The 22116-nt window shown below is 38.0% G+C and overlaps 1 long non-coding RNA gene and 1 pseudogene across 1 annotated transcript in view; both read right to left on the bottom strand.

The window, feature by feature from the left end:
- LOC145722510 (uncharacterized) overlaps positions 1–22116 on the bottom strand; it is a 304446-nt gene that overhangs the window by 1033 nt on the left and 281297 nt on the right. The window lies entirely within an intron of this gene.
- LOC102739175 (protein S100-A11 pseudogene) overlaps positions 7675–22116 on the bottom strand; it is a 34017-nt pseudogene continuing 19575 nt past the window's right edge.

Below are 22116 nucleotides of genomic sequence, written 5' to 3'. Positions count from 1 at the left end.
AGAGAGAGCAGAGGGAGGAGCAGAAGGAGAAGGACAAGCAGACTCCATGCTGAGTGCAGAACCCAACACAGAGCTTGATCCCACAACCATGAGATCATGACCTGAGCCAAAATCAAGAGTTGGACACTCAACCAACTGAAAAGCCACCCAGGGCCCCTAGCACAAATATTTTTAATAACTGTATTTTCTAAAATAAACAAATTTAGTGAAAATAATACTATTTTACATTTTTAAAAAATCTCTTCCATGTCTAACTCCATTAAAAATAGCTGGATTCTCCTAGTTTCTGCAGCAGTCTGTTGCAATATCACATGTCATGTGACCTCTAGAAAATTCCACTGTATGCTCATGATAAAATCAGTGGGAAAAAGGCAAATAATGTGCTAATGTTTTTATGAAATTAGTTTTGATATTGTGAACCCCCTGATAGGGTTCCAGGGACCCACAGAAGTTCCTGAACAATGCTCTGAGAACTGCTCCTCTAGACTATCCCTATTTTTTATGTTCTCATTCCTCATTTAAATTCCAGGCAGAAGCACCTGTTTGACTGAGCTCTAGATGCCAGAAGTCAAGAAAAGCAGGCATCTAGCCTTTTTGTTTCTCTGGTAGGAATGGGAGGTAGAATTCTGCTTCCTACCATAATTTATGTAACTTTAGTTTTGCCAAACACAAGAAAAGATTTCAGATGCTGGTCAAAAAACAAAAATCATTGCAATATTGAGTTTTACCAGAATTCATCTGACAGCCATGTCTGGCATTGCATGGTTACATGCAGAACAATTGCTCGTGTAACAGGGAACACTAGGTAACAAGAAAGACATGGCTGGTGAGCACCATTGCAATGATTCTTGATGTGGCAAAGAACTGGAGATATTAAAAAATAGGCCATTAAAAAAAGGACCCATTATTCTCAGAATAACTGGTGAACAAATAAATTTGCCATAAATCCTAATGCAAATGTAAGACGTTAGGTGCTTCACTGCGGGGGGGGAAGGGTGGGGGGGGAGCTTTCCTACCCAAACATGAAGATAGAAGTTGTATTTTCTCATCAGGATAAGCAAATTCATTGATCACAACCTATCCACTTCATTACCTGTTTATAATTATCCTTTCATTTTTCTTCCTTGAGAATAGTCTAGAGAAACATTTCATATGCATTTGTATCATAGCTTATATTTTCAACTAGTTTAGAGCCTGTTTTTAAACCGGTTCACATTATATTGGACATTTTTTGCATGTGAACTGTTTTTCAAACAACTATTTCTTTTCTGACATGGCAGGGTTTGGTTGTTTAATACTGTTTATACACTTCACTCTTAGTTCGGTAGTTAGAAGCTATCTTCAGATGCAATTGACAAAGTGCCTGCAATTTAATAGCATCTTAAATACTGGTGATGCTATTCTAATGGAGTTGTTGCTATAATTCAGAGCATCAGGTGAGTCAGGAAGAACCTTGTTCACAGAGTCACAGGATTGAGTGATTCTCCTTCACGTGTGTGGAGGTCAACCTAAAGAAGAATGCAAACCAGTAGAAAACTTAATTTATGAGCTCCGTAAGGATAAAGCTATGGAAGTAATGGACTTAAAAATGGACTCCCTTAAACATTGTTTCATCAACTAACAACACTGTGCACAGGAGTGGAAGGAAAAGAAAAGACTGTCTTTGGAAGAAAATGTGACATGTCACAGTATGAATAGCTAATAATGAGCATCATATTTCAAATGAAATGCCAAAGAAGTGAAAATCTGGGTGTTGAGCCATCTATTCTTTTCGGTATTTGTGTAGATATTAAACAGTGAATGGTATGCCATCTTTCAATTCAAAAACATAATTAGATAAAGAACACTTAACACAGTATTAGAAGTTGTAATATGCTATGTAATACGATGGTAAAATATGGCTCTTCAGTGAAGATGATGTCTTGTCCACTTCATTTCCTTGACAATCACCCCAATTTAAATTACTGAAAGACCTGAGGGGTTGGATTCTATGTCCTACAGGTGAATTCATTTTCCTAGGCATTATAATTCTATGCGATCAGTGTTAGTGTCTTAATAAAGAATAGATTCCAGTGAAAACTTCACTGTGATCACCAACAACCCACTAAGGACCCAACATGGCACCACTTTGCCTACGCTGCAATTCCAGGGTCAGGTCATTTCCCAAAGCTTTGAATTCGGTTCAAAATATCTACCTATGAAACTCACCTGCCAAAATTCCAGAAGTCTACAAGGATTCGTATTCAGAAGGTAAAATCTTTAAAAATCATCAAAACAGAAATTTTTTTAAAAAGTGAGAAAACTCACTGCACAGAAGGGAATAGATGGCAGTAATGGTAAAATTCCACTGGAGTCAATTATGTCTGCTATAAAGAATTTCTTTTGTTCGTGAACTTAGGAGCAGTTATATTCCAATGTGAGAGTGATCTGTCATGTGAAAGTGATCTTGGATGCACAAAAATATAATTCAGCATCATCAAACAAATAGGTTGAGATAACACGAGGAAAACAGAGGAGCATAAGGTAAGTCAGATCTTTGAAGAATATAGGATTATGTTAAAGACAGGGCTAAATTCCAGAAACAGCTATAGAGCGTAGGAAACAATCTTTGCAAAATGTTACTATTTTCACCCATTAACAGAGTATCAGGTGGTGACTCTTCAGACAGAACATGTGATGATAAAATGAAAGGGAAGGCAAGGATCCTCGCTATACTTGGAGCGCTCATCTTCACTTTGCGCTCTAGCTTTCTTATGAAACCATAGCTCTGCAAGCTCAGGTCCATGTGAATGTGCTCCTGAGCACATGAATCCATGACCAAAATGTTTCAATAAACACGTCCTAGAACTATCAGTCCAACCATCCTAAACGAATCTTACGTACACATTTTCTATCTGCAACATAATTGCCCTTTTAAAGGCTATTTGTTTCTGACAAGCCATAGAGAACAGAAACATTAATTTCTAGGAAAGTCATTAAATATAAACAAAGAGTAACAGTTATTATCAAATAAAATTCACAGATACAGGAGACTTTCATTTGAAATGTCAATTCATATAACAGGTTTCATATGATGAAACGATGCAACTCATGAATTTGCTTTCACTTTGTAGGTTGGGCTCTGGAAGCCTCTGAAATGAGGTACCTTGCAATTCATGCCAATGACTGTCAGGATGATCCAACAAAATAGGCACCACCCAAGTAACACGCCTCACATATTCTAATACATGAATTCTTAATTACACTTTCTCTTTTGAAGTATAACTCTTTCTCTTTCTCCACCAATAACTGTAATTTGGTGTCTATTTAAATAGATAGTGGAAAACAGACAACCTAGGTATACCTGGATGTTCCTGAGTAGCCTGCTTCTCCATTTCTAACCTAACCCAACACTAGTTTTGCCTGGCTTGACTAGAGTACACCTCTTACCCTAACCTCATTTTGCCATTTGGGACTTGACTATGTCTTTAAATCTGAGGAATTCTTAATCTCAGGAAACAAACTGAGGGTTGCTGGAGTGGTGGGGGGTGGGAGGTATGGGGTGGCTGGGTGATAGACATTGGGGAGGGTATGTGCTATGGTGAGCACTGGGAATTGTGTAAGACTGATGAATCACAGACCTGTACCTCTGAAACAAATAACATATGTTTAAAAAAAAAAGAAGAAGATAGCAGGAAGGGAAAAATGAAGGAGGTGAAATCGGAGGGCGAGATGAACCATGAGAGATTATGGACTCTGAGAAACAAACTGAGGGTTCTAGAGGGGAGGGGGGTGGGGGGGTTAGCCTGGCGATGGGTAAAGAGGGCATGTACTGCATGGAGCACTGGGTGTTATACGCAAACAATGAATCATGGAACACTACATCAAAAACTAATGATGTAATGTATGGTGATTAACATAACATAAAAAAAAAAAAGCACCAATATTCTGCTGCAGCCTTCTCTCCTACACTCCAGACCAAATTAGAATTTATCATGAGAAAAGATCCATTTGTCCATCTGAGTTTTCTGTTCCTCCTTCTTAGGAGCCACAAAGATAAATAAAATAAATAATTGAGAGAAAACATGCTGAACTATCCAAACCCCATGATAACTGTCCCCCAAGAAGAATACTTTTAGAACTGCTTTACTGGCTCATTTTGGTAGCACATGTTTATTTGCTTCAGCGACATTCTACAAGGTAAACTGAAGCTAACACTCCTGTGTTACTTTCTAGCATTTAATTTTTAAAAATGCAGTATAAAAGAACATAATAAGGGTCTAGAGTATTGTTTGATTTTTCTAAAATATGGATATGAAGCAGGGTTCCCCCACAGAATTACATAATTCTTCTAGAAATCAGAATAGTACTTCACCATCAGACTTGCCCTCAAGTGCCATTTGAAGCAACTGTCCTATGAGACAAGGGTCTTAGCATCTCAGCCCCAAATCAGATACAATCCTTATTACTCAGTCACTTTTGATACATCTAATGCTCTAAACAGTTCCTACCTACAGGTGCATTAGGTAGGATTAGTTATTGTGTGAATTGCCTCTACCTAGATGCATGGACCATGCTTGTTACCAAGAAAAAAAATTAATTAAACTCAGGATAGCTCTTTCTATCACTAAAGGGAGAAAAGTCTAAGTAGAACTCTAAAATATTCATAAGTACTGCAATCTGTTCTGTTAAAATGAGAAAGAATTATAGCCCAGATAGATTTAATGTGAAACTACTTTTAAAGGTCAGTTATCTCCTGTTTCGCCTTGATTAGTCACATGATTTAATCAAAGTAGAGGGACCATGTGATGGGACACTTATAATTAATAGACCAAACATGTTCATCATTTTATGACAGCTAAATATTTTACAGCTTAACCCAGAAATCTTGAGCACAGATTACTCCAACCTATTATATTTTTTGGTCAAAAAAAAAAAGTCATACAGAATAACTACAGAAAGAAGAGTGCCTCAAACTTTTCCACTCCCACATTAATAACCATTTACCATTAGTTCGTAGGGTGATTCTTACAAGTAACTGCAAAGCTTCTGTTTGGTTGATCTTATTATACTAACAAGCCTGTAGTAACAAATAGAGCAAAGAATTAACTTTCTAAAGGGAAAGCAACAAAAATTCTGCAACAAAAACTCAGGCCTATTAAAGAAGATTTTCCTTTTCTTTCTTTTTGTTTTTTTTCCTACCCTGACTTTCAATAGGCCTTGGGTTTGTTAGCCTGGCAAAAATGAACATGTCAGCTCTCATTGCAAATCACTGCCCAGCTAAAATGGGATTTTGAAAAAGATGTGCCACCTGCTTCATTAAATAACATCAAATTCTTTTTTCTTGGTTTGCGTTATAGACATATTCTTCTCAGTTCCACAAATCATTTCTTTATGTGACTGTGGATCTAAAAAAAAAAAAAAAAGACTGAAGACTGAATTTTTTTTTCCTCTGTCATCATGAATTACATAAATATAAGATATAGCAAAGTCTTTCTGCCTTAAATACCAGGAAATCTCTTCCAAAAATCTCCTTCCAAGAAAACAAAAGAGAAAAAGTAGAAGGAATCAAGCAAACAGCAAGAAAGGAAGGAGGAAAGAAAGAGGGGGAGGAGAAAAAGAGGAAGACCCTCTGTATAATAAATCTAAACACGCAAAAGTAGTATCAGAAGCAAGTATGCCAAAAGACTCAATTCTCAAGAAAAAGAAGTTAATTTGATCTGCTAGTTTATTTACAAGCACTTTTATTACTGATAATGTATGATTCAGAAACCAGAATAATATTAAAGCTCAAAGCTTTATGATTTTGCATAATATGCCATGATGGGAAGGTGGTGTACTGAAGTACTTACAAGGCACAGATGGGCTGAACATTTGTATAACCCCAATACCAATTAGCTTACCTTATGATACGTGAGTTATCTATGGTTATTATGGATTGCCTTTTTTTCTCCATCAGCACTTGTCTGTTTACATGTACTGATTAATATAAGGGATTTGTATTTCACAGGCACAGCCATCAGACTGTCACTTCGGCTGCGAGGTAAACATACACGGTTTGAGGCAACTGTTCTTTATAATTTCCATACCAACCTCTGACTGATGGAATGCCAGAGCTATAAAATGTTTTAGTAAAACAGAAACTTGGTCCAGGTGTTTGTGGTTTTTATGATTTTGACTCAAGGTCAAAGCACTACCTCTGTAGTCAGGCTTCATCACAGCTTAAGGGAAAAGTGGTGCAGGCCAATGGAAAGGACCAGAGTCTTTCTTCTCAACTCCTGAACCCCATAGCAGCAGCCTCAGACCCCCTGCTAGACATGCAGAATGTCAGGCTGAGCCCCTGACCTGCCACATCAGAATCAACACTTTAGCAATTTCCAGGGATTCAGGATGTACTTTAATGTTTGAAAAGTGGGCTAGAAAGATTGCCCCCTAGTGTGCAATATATTCCAGTAGTTCAAAGCCCTTCAGTGGACTTCAAGAACAGCCCCTCCCAGCCTGAATCTTAAATTTTTTGAACTGTGTCATTTGTATTGATGGATTAATCTCTCATACATAATCCAATACAAAATGACTTTCTTGTGTGTATAATTCTTAGATCTACTCTGCCAATTAATTATCCAGCCTGATTTTGATTGTGAAATTCTTTGACTTAATTTATAAAAACAAAACAAAACTTTCACATTCAGAGTATCTCACGAGCCAGCATATGTGGGAATAAAAACAGTAATTAGGTGTGCTTCAAAGTTACTTAAATGTATTATTATTTAATTTTGTATGCATTTAAATGAGGAGTCTACAATTTTTTTCCTATCAAGGGCCAGATGGTAAATATTTTAGGCTTTATGGACCAACAAGAAATATAACTTCCTTTGTATCCAAATTTAGTATGCCCTCCATCAAAGTGTAGAAGTCATTCTTAGGTCCTGGCCATACAAAAAAAAAGGCAGTGGTCAGGATATAGCTCATAGGGTATAGTTTGCTGATCCATTATTTGGGTCAACAATCTAAAATGTAGAGAATGAGGATCTGAGAGCTAAAAGATACCATTCTGGAACAGGATCCAGGAGCCACTCCCATACTTCTTCTGTTGATATAGCAAGTCTAGTTGTCACTGTGGCCCTAACCCCTGCCAAGGCTTTGGTCTGGTAAGGCCAAGAGGCAGTGTGATATATTTCTGATTCTGAAGAGAAAGGATAAGGCTAAGACAGATTTATTTATCAAGTATTCTTGCATTAGAAATGAGTGTGCACCCTTTGATACTCAAAGGAAGTAAGTTTCGCTAAACAAAAGAAAATGCTTCCTCTAAAATAGAGAGCAAACTTACTGGACTCTCCACAACACAAGTGATAAGGATGTTTTTTTAAAAACCACTTTAAATGCTGAATAGAATAAAAGTGTCAAAGATCAGTGATTGAAACTTTGTTCAGTATCATAGCTAAGAAATTTATAATTCTGCATTTTCTTTTCTTTCTAAGATGTTCTGCAACTTAATTAAAGAGAGGTCCTAAACTCTCAAGGTTCAGGGGGAGTGCTTTGCAACTGTCCTTTATTTTATTTATTTTCTTTTTAAGATTTTATTTATTTATTTGACAGAGAGAGACACAGCGAAAGAGGGAACACAGGCAGGGGGAGTGGGAGAGGGAGAAGCAGGCTTCCTGCCGAGCAGGGAGCCGGATGCGGGGCTCGATCCCAGGACCCTGGGATCATGACCCAAGCTGAAGGCAGACGCCTAACGACTGAGCCACCCAGGCGCCCCTGTCCTTTATTATTTTTTAAAAGTTATTTTATTTGTGTGTGCATGCACTTCTAACAATGCTACTGCTTTATTACTACCAGAAGGGGTGTTTGCTCTGTGAGGAACAGATAATTGGAAGGCTGGAAGGAAACGGGGTGGGTGGTCTGGAGGCCAGGCCCAAGAGTTCCTCAGTTTTACTTCTGGAAATGGACAGATATCATGAAGGAGTCATGGTAGGCTATGGCTATGCCACCAATAAGATTAAGAAATTTTTGGAAATCCATCTGCCCGTCAGACTTAAGGTCCAGTTTCTTCATCATGCCGTCAAGGACACTGGGATCCTTCTGGTTCTTTGTGAAGGCAACCAGGTCTGTATTCATGAAGGTGAAGAACTTGCTCTTGAAGGGTCTGTAGCTGTTAACTTTCTATGCAGCATACTTCCAGGAGACAGCAGAGACTCAATGCACCGCTCAGTCTCTGTATGGCTGAACACTTTTGCCAAGGTGGAGCCGAGTGGAGTGGAACAGAGTCTGTGACCTGTGAGTGGCACTGTGAGCTCTGTCCTTTAACTTTAGATATTAGTTTTAAGGGGCTACTGAAACTCACTTTCCCATCCACACCCTTGGCAAATTGCTAATCCATCACAGCACAATCCCCTGAGCCTAAATGCTCTCAGACTGCAAATCAATTGATCTGGCAGTCGAGAGGAAGCCTTTGACTGTCCTTGGCTGTAGACACACTTCACTAAATGTGGAGCTGAGTACTAAAAGCAAAGACAGTACAGTGGGCATTAGCAATGTGAATTTGACTCCTGTATCAACTCTCCTCTCCTCTGTGTCAGTGACTTAAGATGAGAAGCAGGAGGAACCTACTATAACACCACAGACAATAATCCAGCAAAGAAGGACTCAGCTTCCTCAGGAAGTCCTGCTTTATGCTCTCTGGGGTCCAGTGGTGTCCAGGTGTCACTGTATGCTACTTCTAGTTTATACTGCTTAATATCCACTGAGAGGCAATAAATAGGGCCTATTCTAAAAGTACAGCATTATGTACAAACACCTAATTTTTGCGAAGACTCTTTAGGTTCTGTTAAGGTGTTTATTGCCCATATAATCTTGGGAAAATCCCATTAGCAGATTTCTTGGCATTTAGTCTAAAAATTACTAATACCAAGACACATAACCTTGATATAAAGGAGCAGAGCTCTCTTTTCCTTCATGTCTGAACTCACAAGCCTACTAATGGAATCTTTATGCTTAGTAGTGGAAGGAAATAGAGAGAGGATGAATAATAAAGGTTTGGGTTCTATTAAAATAGAACATCCTAGAACTTTTCCAGGGAAGGTGGCAAGAAAAATGTCTGTGTTGGCTGTCATCTCAGTGAGGAGGACGTTAATTTTTCTTTCTGCTTGTCAAGATACATTTTATTCTGTTTAAGTCAATTTATATGGACCAGATGTGCACATACAAGGTTGTAGAGGAAACACACAAAAGTGCATTTTGCCTTTGCCTCAGAATTCCACAGTTAGCTATTCTTCCCCTGGTCCAAATTGTCTTCCCAACTCAATCTTGTTGATAGTTGGTTCCTAAACGTTCACCCAATTTTGGCCCTGTGTTTAGGTAGCTGCTTCATGTCTAGCTGCTTGAATATTGTGATCTGACTGTGGAATGTCTAGTCTGTCTTCAACTGTCATCCTTCAGAAAATTATTTCTGTTCTCAACAGCTCAAAGTACCAATGCCTCAAAATCTAAGCAAAAAACATAACCACCTGGACCTCATTTCTAATCCCTTAACCAAACAGATGAGAAATAAAGGATGGGAAGCACTAGAGGCTTTTGACTGAGTCCCTGAGTTCAGCATCACCTCCACAAATCTCAGAAGGCTTCCAACACTTTCATTTCCAACACAAATGGAAAACATTTCAGATTTCACTTGTTACTAGTAGAGCTAAGTAATTTTTATACTCAAACAGATGGTGTCTTTCACAATTCCACTGCCATCTTTGGTTCTGAAACCTAACCAAGAATTATGGCCAATCCCTGGTTTCTTTGCAGATCTGCACAGAAACCCAGGTGGGAAGTCACAACAACTTGCCTGAACTCACTCAGCAAAGAAAGTTCACCAACAGAATCTAGTTACCAGCAATGAAAACCAAGAAGGGGACTCTGCATTAATGGTAAGTAAAGGCAGAGGAAATTTTGTGTCAACAGATCTAAATGGCTCAAAAGACAGATTTGGGAGGACAAGAGCAAAGGAAAAACTCCTCAAATTGCCTTTTAGCTCTCTCTAAAAAAAGAAAATGTTATTCAAAATCTAAGTTATATAAAAGAAAATATAAACTGGACAGCTGTTCTTTCACATCACATAAGGATACCATTGTCAGCTATCTCAACCACCAGCAGCAGGTAATATATACATTTCTAATACATTCCTGGTCACACCCAGATTTTGAAGATTATTTGCTTTGGGCAGAATCCTCATACTTTTTATACTTTTGTCTCCATTTTTGAAACTAAAAATCTCATGACCACCTGGAAATTCTGTTATGCCTTCTAGGCGGTATTTCTCCCAAGTAAGGTTATTAAGATATTAAACTTGACAAATATTTGTGGAGCTCTTACTATGTGCCAGGTATTATTTTAGACATTTGGTATTCACCATGAATAAAACAAATATCTCTGCCTGCATGGAGCTTACATTCAAGTCAGAGGGAGGAAGAATGGAAAGCAGCAGAGAAAAACTCTAATCAGTAGAAATAATAAATTAATAAACAATGCAGGATATAAGACAATTCAGACCAGAGTCAGGGTAAGAAGAGGACAAAAAGGCTTAAAGACAATGTTGTAGGTTGTAGGAACCCATCTTTCCTCTGAACCCATAGCACCTTGCAGCTCTTATTTCTACCTACCTCATATTTCTTTTTCCCTATCAAAATCTTTATTAAGGTAGCTTAGTAAAGTAGCTAAGCACCTGAATTTGGAGTCAAACCTAAGATCCAATCCTTGGCCCACTATTTATTAGCTGTGAACTAATAAATTTGGCAAGTTATTTGGCATCTCTAAAGCTTAGCTTCTATCAATCAGTTGTGGGTTTTGGGGGGAGTAAAGGAAATTTTTTAAATTGGACCTAAAAGTAATGCCTAGATATATTAAGAACTAAATACATGGTATAAAGTATTGCCTTCTGCATGCAAAGTATTCTGCACTTTTAATTGTTTGTCCACCTGTCATTTCCTCCTCTCATAGATACACAGTTCCTGAGAACAGGTCTGTATTCACTGCAGCAGCACCTAGCAGTAGAGACACTGAATTCCTAAAAGAAGACACGCGTGGTAGCCCAAAATCTGGGTCTCAGATTTCTTAATCAGTAAAATGAGAACTTCCTAATAAATATCTAAAAACTCATAAAACAAATTAAGGTATCAAAACTCTGTTATGCAAGAAATGTTTCCCAAATTGAGTTAGTAAAGACTCAAAGACTATAATGGATTTGACTGGAGAGTATCGTCCTGATAAACAGCTGAAGTTTGTTCACTGTAGAGACAAGAGGATTAGACATTGATAGTCTTCTCATCTCCTCTGGGATGACAGTGATTCTTTAAAGAAGTCTCTAAGATAAGACTCTGAAAGTGGCTCCTTCGCTACAGAATGTCCTGTAACTTTCAGTAAAAAGTTGCCCTGTCACTTTCAGTAAAAGAAAAAGGAGTAAGATGAACGCCCTTGCCAAAGTTCCTTTTCCCTAAACCCAAGGTTAGGTTCGAGGATGTCATGGGGTGTGCACCTGCCCTGTGAGATTTTCAGAGAGAAAAGTGTTTTTGTAAATACCAGCCTTTGCTTATATAATATTTTAAAATAACATGGAATTTCATAGATAATAGTGCTTCCTGTATGACTCTCTTTCCCACCCTCCCTGGTAAACTAACCCAGAGTTTCTTTTTTCTCTGCAGCCCAGATGCCGTCTTGTGACTGTGTGTGTCTATGATCTACTTCCAGATGGACCTCCACAGTTCTTACCCCTGCAGTTGCTATTACTGGCTCTCTGCTGCTGGCAAGTCCATCAGAAAATAAAGATATGTTATGGAAGCTAATAATAGTCTGTCACCATCCCAGTCGAGTAACAGCTGTGTAACATACCCCATAGTGGACGAAAACTTAGAGTACAAGTAGCTTTGTCATCATGTAATTGAAAGGAAACATGGACAGGGCCAGAAACACATATCTAACAAGAAAAAAACATGGGGAAAAAAAATCACTATAAGACATGTAACTTAAAAGTTGTATTTCTTTTCCAGAGTGAGGCTGTAGTTTTGATTCTATTTTTTTTAAGAATATCAGAGTTCTCCAATTAACATGTATCATTATGTGTGGCTAATATTTTAAGCTGATGACCCAACTGTATATTTTTGCTTAATTCTTTGTTTTTTTTTTATTTTTTTTATTTTTTTTAAGATTTTTTTTTATTTATTTGAGAGAGAGAATGAGATAGAGCATGAAAGGGTCAGAGGGAGAAGCAGACTCCCCGCCGAGCAGGGAGCCCGATGCGGGACTCGATCCTGGGACTCCAGGATCATGACCTGAGCCGAAGGCAGTCGCTCAACCGACTGAGCCACCCAGGCGCCCTCAATTCTTTGTTTTTATCATGCTTCCTAAGAGGGCTCTTCATATATTTTCTTTCCAGACAGAGAGAGGGATCGTATTTTCTTGAACCCTTTGAAGGTAGGCATGGCCACGGGACTTGTTTGGTCAATGAAATATAAGTGAAAGTAATATATGTCACTTCTGAGAAGCTGTAGAAGCAAGCACAGGATTGTCTTGTTCCCTTTACCCCCTTATGGTAATTACGAAGACACATGTGAAACGGAAATTCTGTCATCCTTGGTCCCTGCATGTTAACAATGAACAGAACTCTATCAACAGACATATAACAAGCTTGAGAAGTAAGCTGTATTTGGTGTTTGGCCACTGAGATTTTGGGGTTGTGATCACAACACAAGGTAATGAATCCTGGCTGATATAGAGGCTTAATCATTAATTTTAAATGATTAATTTTAAAGCATATAATGTGAACTTGGTGATGGTCTGAGCATCAAATGTTTTAAAGTTGAAAGTCTTCAGTAAAAGATGAGGATAACAAAGATCAAAGCCTATCTCCAGAGTGCTCAACTCTGAATAGTTTTGAAGCAGAACATGTGATGAGATAAAGAACCCATTTCCATAAATGGCAAGGAATAAAGAGCATCCCTCCTCTCCATCCTCTGATAATTGTTTATTTAGCTAAAGACACATGTCTTCACCATACCAATTCTGTTAAATTCAGCTTAAAATCTTTGGTGATGGACAAGAACTAGTCAGAAATAATTACTCAAGGCCCTTTGCTGGGGCTGCATTGTGGGAAGAGACAAAAATACTGGGTGTGTGTTTGGTTCCAGGTTCCTCAGGTACAGGCATGGCTGGCAGTGGTGCATAAAATCAAAGGAAGAAAGACAACTCGTTGAAATGTACACTAGGGTGAATCTGTATGTTTATTATACATCAATTGGATATTTAAGAAAAGGCAAGAAAGCAAACAAAAGGGCTTGAATAAAGAAAAAAGATTTTAGAAAAAAACAATTCAATTGCAATAATACCAGCTCAAACAAAACAAAACAAAACACATTACCTTTCTCTCACTTGAACAGATGGAATAAAATTTCTATTATGAGCTTAAAGAGAGGACGTAATCATCTCACACATAAGCTAGATTGATGGAATTTAGGATGGCATAAATTATTAAAAGGACATATTCCTTAAGGCACCTTAAAATATTACTGCCTTTTTGAGGACTGGAGGGTAGGGACATTTAAGAATAGTTCACTAACCTGTGGTCCAGTTGTAAGCATCTCTAAGTGTGAAAAGAAAACTCGATGCCAGTGAGGGGAGGCAGTTTTAGTTCTGTTTCTAGGAGTTCTAGGGATGCTGTGACAATCCCCAAGGGGCAGCTATGTTATTCCTTCATGGCTTCTCAGAAGGAAGAATTACATTTCTCATATTGCGCCTATATGTGTTTCCTTATTAACATTCAGAATTGGGAATTTTATCTTATAATTATTCCAGTAAGAAATTTTCTGAACTTGATGATTCAGAGGATAGAACAAATATGTTTGCAATTTTGTACTTACTTTTATGTAAATATTTGTTATGTGAATTACATAACTCTTATAAAACCTCATCTTTTCATTATATCTAATTTGAGCTCTCAACTTCACATTATAGAACACTTCCCTAAAAGTGCTTTTATGAAAATATATAAGCTTGCATGTTGCTTTATACTTCAGAAATCCACCTGTCATATTTATTTTTTTAAAAAACCCTCTAATTGTCTGCATGGCTAAATGGAATTTAAAATGAATCCCCCAAAATAAAGTTGTGTAATATTGTAAACTTTGTCCAAAATAGTAGGTGCTAGAAATTGTCAGCTCTTCATAAGAAAATAGTTTAAAATTATATGGATTTTATATAAAAGAATAACACCTTCAAACTTCAATGGGCCCAAGTTATTTGCTAAAAATTTTGTGCTATGAAAGATCTTAGAATTCAATTAGCACAAACTTCCATACATTTGACTTGATGATCTAGACGTAGGTTGTGCATCACACATAATTTCTTCCACTAATGAAATAATAAGCATGCATTAGACCTGGTAGAAGTCTTTTAATGAAGTGTGTGACTTCCTGACATGCTTTGGTATGTGCTTTACAAATATGGAAGAACAGATTGTAAACTCCTCCAGCAGTCTTTAGTCAAAAGGGGGCAATCAAAATTTTAAGGGTTGATCTGGTACAGCATACTGTTATAAAATTAATAGTGACAGTCCTAATGAAACCCTTTAATGTGATGATTAAAAAGATCCTATGAAATAAAGTACACATATAATCTAAAAATGCATTCTTATTCCTGGAGAAATGAAGGTTGGGTGAAGGATCTGAGTTTTTCAAACTTCTTTTCAGTAATAATAGCTCGCACCTGTGCAGGCATTTTAACTTTTTATGAAGCACTTTCATAACTTCCACCTAACTGTATCCTTATACCATCTCTATCAAGTAGTCATGGGGGAAATAACCATTCCCATTTGTCATCAAGGAAACTGCTTCCAAAAGAAATTATTAAGGGACTTACTCAAGGCCAAGCAAATCAGTGGGGGACTAGCCCTGGAAACCATATTATGTAACTCCAAACCCAGGCCTCTTCCACACAGACAAACTAAGTGAGTACTAATATCTCCTGCTGGGGAAAATCATTCCCATAAAGAAGACTATATTCCGTTCTGAGAACCAGCACTTGAATAAAAAGGAAACTTGGAGATGGTTTAGAGACAAATAGTAAAAATGACCCACATTTGAAAAATACACTAGAGGAAGATAGTGCCCTGAAACTGATTTGTTGGGAAATTTTAGCCTTGTGTACAAAAGACTGAGCAAGGACTCACTATCATTAAACAACATACAGCATTTTCTGCTTAAAATTTAAGACAGAATGTCAAGTATATTACATCAGAAGATAGGCTGGGTTGCTAAGAATATCCTAGGATGAGAATTACCAGATGTCTGTACTACCAGGTGGTTTATGCCAATCTATTCCTTAGAGATTGTCAAGGCTGGGTAGAGAGTGCCGCCAATTTGGGTGTAAGAGACTCCAAAGTCAAAAGGATCCATTTGATAATTCTCTACCCTCTGATGGTTCACCTCCAGCATCTCTAAAAAAGACCTGAGTCTAAATGAAATGGAACCTCTCTTGAGTTACACTGAAGTTTGGTAACTCTACTCTGCATAGAGTCATTCATTCAGAATTTCCAGAAGTTTCAGAACTAACCAGAACCAGCAGGAACATATACAATCTGCACAAATTTATATCCACGCATGTATACAATGTAAGCATACAAGAGACAAGTTGATAGTACTAAACCAGTTCTCTATGTTTGCAATTGACGTGGGAGCATAGTGTGGCACTGAGTACATGCTTATAGCATTCACATAAGTTTCAAATGCTTGTAACTATTGTGATCAATAATTCCAAAGGGGGCACTTTGTATGAAGGGAATTTTAAAAAGATAGTGACAATTTATTCTGAAAACAAAACACAATAAAAAAGCAAAGACAACTCACATGGTTTTCCAACTCTAGGCATCATCATCTTGACTAATTGCCAAGAAGTAGCCAGTAAATTCAGGCACCATCATATAGAATATATATAATGATATATATATGTGAGAAACAATTTGAAGATGGCAATAGGTATGTTCAAAATGACCAATCTACTCTTTGGAATAAAGACTGTGAGGCAGCTTATCATACATGTGATTATATAAAATGACCTTAAAAATAGCTTTGAAGTCAATTTCCAGTTCTCTACTACAGAACTTGTGCACCCCCTATACTATATGACTAAAAGGATAAATTTGGTTAATCAAAGATATTTCTGTACTCTGTAACTCAGATCTTAACTGTTGACAACTTACTGAGTCCCAAGGAAAGGTTCAAATGTTAACTGGTTGATTTGCTAAGCCCAGTAATGACTACGACGTGGCTCTCTATTCTCCTCTAACCTGAGCCTTCTTCATATTCTATATCTATAGCAAGGGTATATTAAATCAAGTTAGAAAATGTTCTTAAAAAGTACTTTTTTCCCCTCTCTAAGATGCTATCAATTCTAAGATTCACCACCAGTTTAGTCAATAGTGGCTTTGTTTTTGTTTGGGGGATGGGCACTGCCACAGTAAATATGCACATAGTGTCAAGTTCAACCTAATATCAGAACTGCTTAAAAGTATCCAAGGTATTTCAAGAATTAAAGAACCACAGCAGTTCCTGCTCAGAATTGAGTTGAAAATAAATCATCCACTGTGCTCTACTCCATTGCTTCTTAAATTATATACAAACCTCTATCCCAATACAGGAGCTCAGTAAATGGCTGATAAACCATTCTATATTCAATATTGTGATCACTGCACAGGGCTAAGTAGAGACCGTCTAGCCTAACTGTAATATCTGAATAGAAATCTACTTTTCCTATTTCTATTCCTAGAGCCTTTTCTCTTATTTCCTCACATGTCTCCTTCACTAAAAGATCAAGCTTTAGCCAATAAGGGTTTGTCAAGAGGCAGGCAGAAGCAAAAATATATTGCCATTTTATCAGTAATGATACAGTCAATTTATTGTATGGTGATTATACCTACCTTACAGAATTGATGTGAGGATTAAATAACACAGCACATGAGCATCTAACATTGAGCTAGACATTTCATAAGCAATAAGTTGTAGTAACTATTAGTTTTCCTCACATTCTACAGCTCCTCCAAAATCACCTATAGAAGTTTCTTCTATTTCCCTGTGGAGCTTACAGTTTGTCTAAGAAATCTGTATAACAAACATCCCAAAGAGCTGGTCTGGCAATGGGAGAGCTCTCAGTGTAGAGCAAGGGAGAAGAAGAAAGTAAATGAGCAATGCCACAATTTTCTTTCATAGATGGATGAAGGAAAGAATAAGAACCCCCAAGTTCTCATACCTTCTGTCTGTCCTATCCCTGTGAAGGCCAGTCTTCTACAAGCCATGCAGACTGTGTGACAAAAAAAGATAAACCCAGTCACTAACCCTCAGAGCTCAGATTCTAGGCTGTGATAGTTACTAAGTATGATGAGTCCACAGAATGAAATACAACTTAATCCATGTTTGTATATGATGGTGGGAAGGCATGGGGAACAGTGGTCAAGGAAAGCTGTTGTGAGTAAGATTTATGTTGGGATTTTAGAGAGACTTAATTAGATGTCAGGGTGCAAACTATCCCAGACAGAGGAAACACCATGCATGACCGTAAGTTTCAAATGACCTCCAAAGAACTGAGTGTCAGTGTAGATTTTCACAAATGTTTACAGACTGAGAAATGAACTACTTCTGGAGGCAAGAAGTGTGTTATTCACACAGGGATGCCTTGGCTATAGAACCCCTTTTAAGTAACTGTCTTTGGGTCTGATTTTCAGGCTCCAAAAGCTTCCCTCCCCCTGTTTTGCTCCCACATTTGCTCCAGAAGCTTCCCTCTCTCTGTTTCCCTCCCACATTTGCTCCATTTAAACTGGCTCTGGGCTTTGTTCCCTATCAGCATCTGAGGCAATCCTTGTAACAATCATAGCAATTCCAAGTAGGTAACTAGCAAGGTCAAATGCATGGTAGATATCATCTTTGTGGAGTCAACCAGGCCCACATTCAATGTAGGTTCTACAAAAGCAGTGGCAATTGTAAGAGGAAAGAAAGTATATGAGTTGGGATGTGGGAAGATGAAACAAAAGTGGCAATTGTTGATACTTACTGAAGCTCTGAGTGAGGGGACACAGGGTTCTTACCAATTCTTTGATTTAATAAATAAGGGAAATGTTCACCTCACAAAGTTGATGTAAAGATTAAGTGAAAAGATAGAAGAAAAGGACTGGGGACAGGGTCCATATGAGGAGGGGGCTCTACAGACATGAGTGCCCTTCAAGTTTACCAATTAAAGATCCAGCACCAAGGCCAAAATTTGGGCCTTCTAGCCCTGGCCTTGGGTCCTAGAATGTCTCAAATCTTAATGAGCACATGAAACACCTGAAGACCTTGTCAAAATGCAGAAGTACAGGCTGTAATTCAGTTAATCTTGGAGAGTCCCAAGATACTGCATTTCTAATAAGCATCTAGATAATGCTGAAGCTGCTGGACCACAGATCATAATTCATGAAGCAGACCCTGACTTCTGCTTTATTTCTGAGACTAAGTTTCCAATTGTACCCTCTTCCAATTACTGGAGTTCTGTTTTACTCTCCTGTTCTGAGTCTCTGGCTATGTAATTCTAATCCCTCCAGGACTGAGGTCCTAGATACATGCCAACAATTACTCTCAGAGTCCGCAAACTTGTTCCTAAATTTGGTAATAGAAGTTACTCTCAACAAGGCCCCAGACTCTGATTTCCTTTGTGGATCCCTGAAGAATTTATTCTTCTAAATCCACTGTTGCTATGCTGCCTCGATTGCTTCATTATCCCTACATGCACCTCTCTTCCTTACACTAAAGTGGGCACCAAATGCTTCCCTGAAGCACCACAGGTGGTCTTGGCACAGTGTGGATGTGCCCAAAGGAAAACTTTCCAATTGCCCACATGATTTGTCCCCCAGTGTTTCTCAACCACAGTGGGTAGTTTCACTCAAGATCCTTTACCTGTAATACCTTTACCACCACCATTTTCTGACAGCCAATGCTTTCATACCCATCTGTGGCAAGAGAAACCATTTCAAGATTGGAAGAGGAGAAAGATGCTTAAACCCATCAAAGGTATGCCACCCGTAATGTGTTTATTCATAAGCAGATGCTTTATTTGAAAGCAGTCTTCAATGTGTGAACATGAAATTTATATAAACTAGTTTATGCAGAACTCTGGAATAAGGTTTAGAATTATCTTTTCTAATCCACCCATTACAATCACCCTTGTAACTTCCAGAAGAGCTGGATGTATAAATTCTGAAAACTTGCTAAGGAAAGAAACCTATCAGCTCTGTTACTTGTAGGTAGATTATAAGATTATATTCTGGCAAGGTTAATGGAAAGTGTCATCTACTATATATACATATTTTCCATCCCCCCCCCCCCCGCCCTGGAACAAACACAAAAGCTATTAAAAATCATGACAAAAATCAAACATTGAGAATAATGCACTCATGTGTAAACATGACTCTTCCAATTGACAGGAGTAACCTTGACAAGCTGCCACCCATCAACACTTTCTAAACTGACTGGAGTATTCCACATCTTTCCTGCAACATTAAAAGACAGTTTGCAAAATTATCAACTCACAGTGAGATTGAAAGGAACTTTCTCATCCTAATAAAACAGTATCTCTTAAGGTTCACGGAAACTCAACATTCATGAATAGTTAAAAGTGCTTTGCATATAACTCACACTTGCTCTTGAGACTTTCTTCTGTGCATATTTTTCCTCTCTCTTGAAGCTTCCTTTTCCTGTTAGAGTTTATTTCTTACATTTTTTCTTGCTTTATTTTCATTTCAGACCCCTAGGGCATATAATATATCACATGACTTAGGCTATAAGTTTGTTGGCAACAGCTTTCTGAAAAGTAAACTATAGATTTAAGCAGTAATGATGGATATGCACTGGGTTTAACTATTCTGCATTCATTTCCTCATATTCTTTAGAAGAAAAACAATTTGCAATTACACTCTGAGAAAAGGCTGCCCCGAGATCCCATTCATGGAGACATCTTGTGGAACTTAGCTGCCATTGACTATACTCCTAGCTGCATTTCGGTTAGGCTTGACTTGGCCACAGTGATTGATCCAGAAGCAATGAGAAAAGAGACTTCTACTGGGCTCCCAAGAGAGAGGCAAGTGCTCTTTCCTGATCTTGAACAGGAGAGAATATAAGCTAGAACTGCTCCAGCCATCTGCCATCAGGCAGGAAGGGCAAATCAGAGACTTTGATCAAGGCAGAGAAAGTGTAAGTGAGAGGTGGAAAGGAAGCTTGAGAGTAGCCTGAGCTCTCGGCCTGAGGCAAGCCCTATGGCTGATTCTTTAATTACCTGGATCAATAAATCCCATTTTTGCTTAAGCCAGCTTAAGTTGGGCTTTTGGACACATACAGTCAAGAGGAATACTAATTAATGCAGTTTGAGAATACACAAGAAATACAATCCTTCTCACAATGTACAAAACCTAGGCAAAATCCTCAATTACCAATGTTTAGAGAACATGGAAAAATAACATAATTAAATGTGAATATTTTTCCTTTTCACAATTTTATCTCTATGAGCCAAAGGTCTTTTCAATCATTTACAAGGCAAGCTAATTGTTTTGGTATCATTTAGACATATACACATTGGTTATGAAAACAGTGTGTGGAAGTCACATCAACACAGATTATATAAGCATATTTACTGGGAGGGAAATTACAACTAAAAAATGTCATTTTATTTATTTATTTGTTTGTTTGTTTTATTATGTTATGTTAATCATCACACACCATTAGTTTTTGATGTAGTGTTCCATGATTCATTGTTTGCATATAACACCCAGTGCTCCATTCAATATGTGCCCTCTTTAATACCCATCACCAGGCTAACCCATCCCCCCACACCCCTCTCCTCTAGAACCCTCAGTTTGTTTCTCAGAGTCCATAGTCTCTCATGGTTCATCTCCCCCTCCGATTCCCTCCCTCCATTTTCCCCTTCCTACTATCTTTTTAATTTTTTTAACATATAATCTATTATTTGTTTCAGAGGTACAGGTCTGTGATTTAACAGTCTTACACAATTCACAGCACTCACCATAGCACATACCCTCCCCAGTGTCTATCACCCAGCTACCCCATCCCTCCCACCTCCCACCACTCCAGCAACCCTCAGTTTGTTTCCTGAGATTAAGAATTCCTCAGATCAGTGAGATCATATAATACATGTCTTTCTCTGATTGACTTAATTCACTTAGCGTAAACCCTCTAGTTCCATCCACATCGTTGCAAATGGCAAGATTTCAGGGGTTTTTTGATGGCTGCATAATATTCCATTGTATGTATATACCACATCTTCTTTATCCATTCATCTGTTGATGGACATCTTGGCTCTTTCCACAGTGTGGCTATTGTGGACATTGCTGCTGTAAACATTGGGGTGCACGTACCCCTTTGGATCCCTACACTTGTATCTTTGGGGTAAATACCCAGTAGTGCAATTGCTGGGTCATAGGGTAGCTCTATTTTCAACTTTTCGAGGAACCTCCATACTGTTTTCCAGAGTGGCTGCACCAGCTTGCATTCCCACCAACCGTGTAGGAGGGTTCCCCCTTTCTCTGCATCCCTGCTAACATCTATCATTTCCTGACTTGTTAATTTTAGCCATTCTGACTGGTGTGAGGTGGTATCTCATTGAGGTTTTGATTTGGATTTCCCTGATGCCGAGCAATGTTGAGCACTTTTTCATGTGTCTGTTGGCCATTTGGATGTCTTCTTTGGAAAAATGTCTGTCCATGTCTTCTGCCCATTTCTTGATTGGATTATTTGTTCTTTGGGTATTGAGTTTGATGAGTTCTTTATAGATTTTGGATACTAGCCCTTTATCTGATATGTCATTTGCAAATCTCTTCTCCCATTCTGTCGGTTGTCTTTTGGTTTTGTTGAAAATGCCATTTTATTTAAAGATTTGACCCATAATCAAAAGAAGAGTTGGGCTAGTGTCAACTTTTTGAACACTAGCTCTCTCACAATTACTCTTTTTTAACTTTGTAATAATATATTACCTCTGATATCCAGTAAGTTTTTATCAAGACATTTTATATTATATTGTTTGAGACTTATTTTTATTTTTAGAGAGAGGGAGAGAGGATGGGGGGAGGGC

The sequence above is a fragment of the Leptonychotes weddellii genome, chromosome 1 (assembly GCF_054177405.1).
Source record: "Leptonychotes weddellii isolate Sample4059 chromosome 1, ASM5417740v2, whole genome shotgun sequence".
Classification (NCBI taxonomy): domain Eukaryota; kingdom Metazoa; phylum Chordata; class Mammalia; order Carnivora; family Phocidae; genus Leptonychotes; species Leptonychotes weddellii.
The sequence above is the reverse complement of the archived record's forward strand: the minus strand, read 5'-3'. Positions and strand labels throughout refer to the sequence as shown.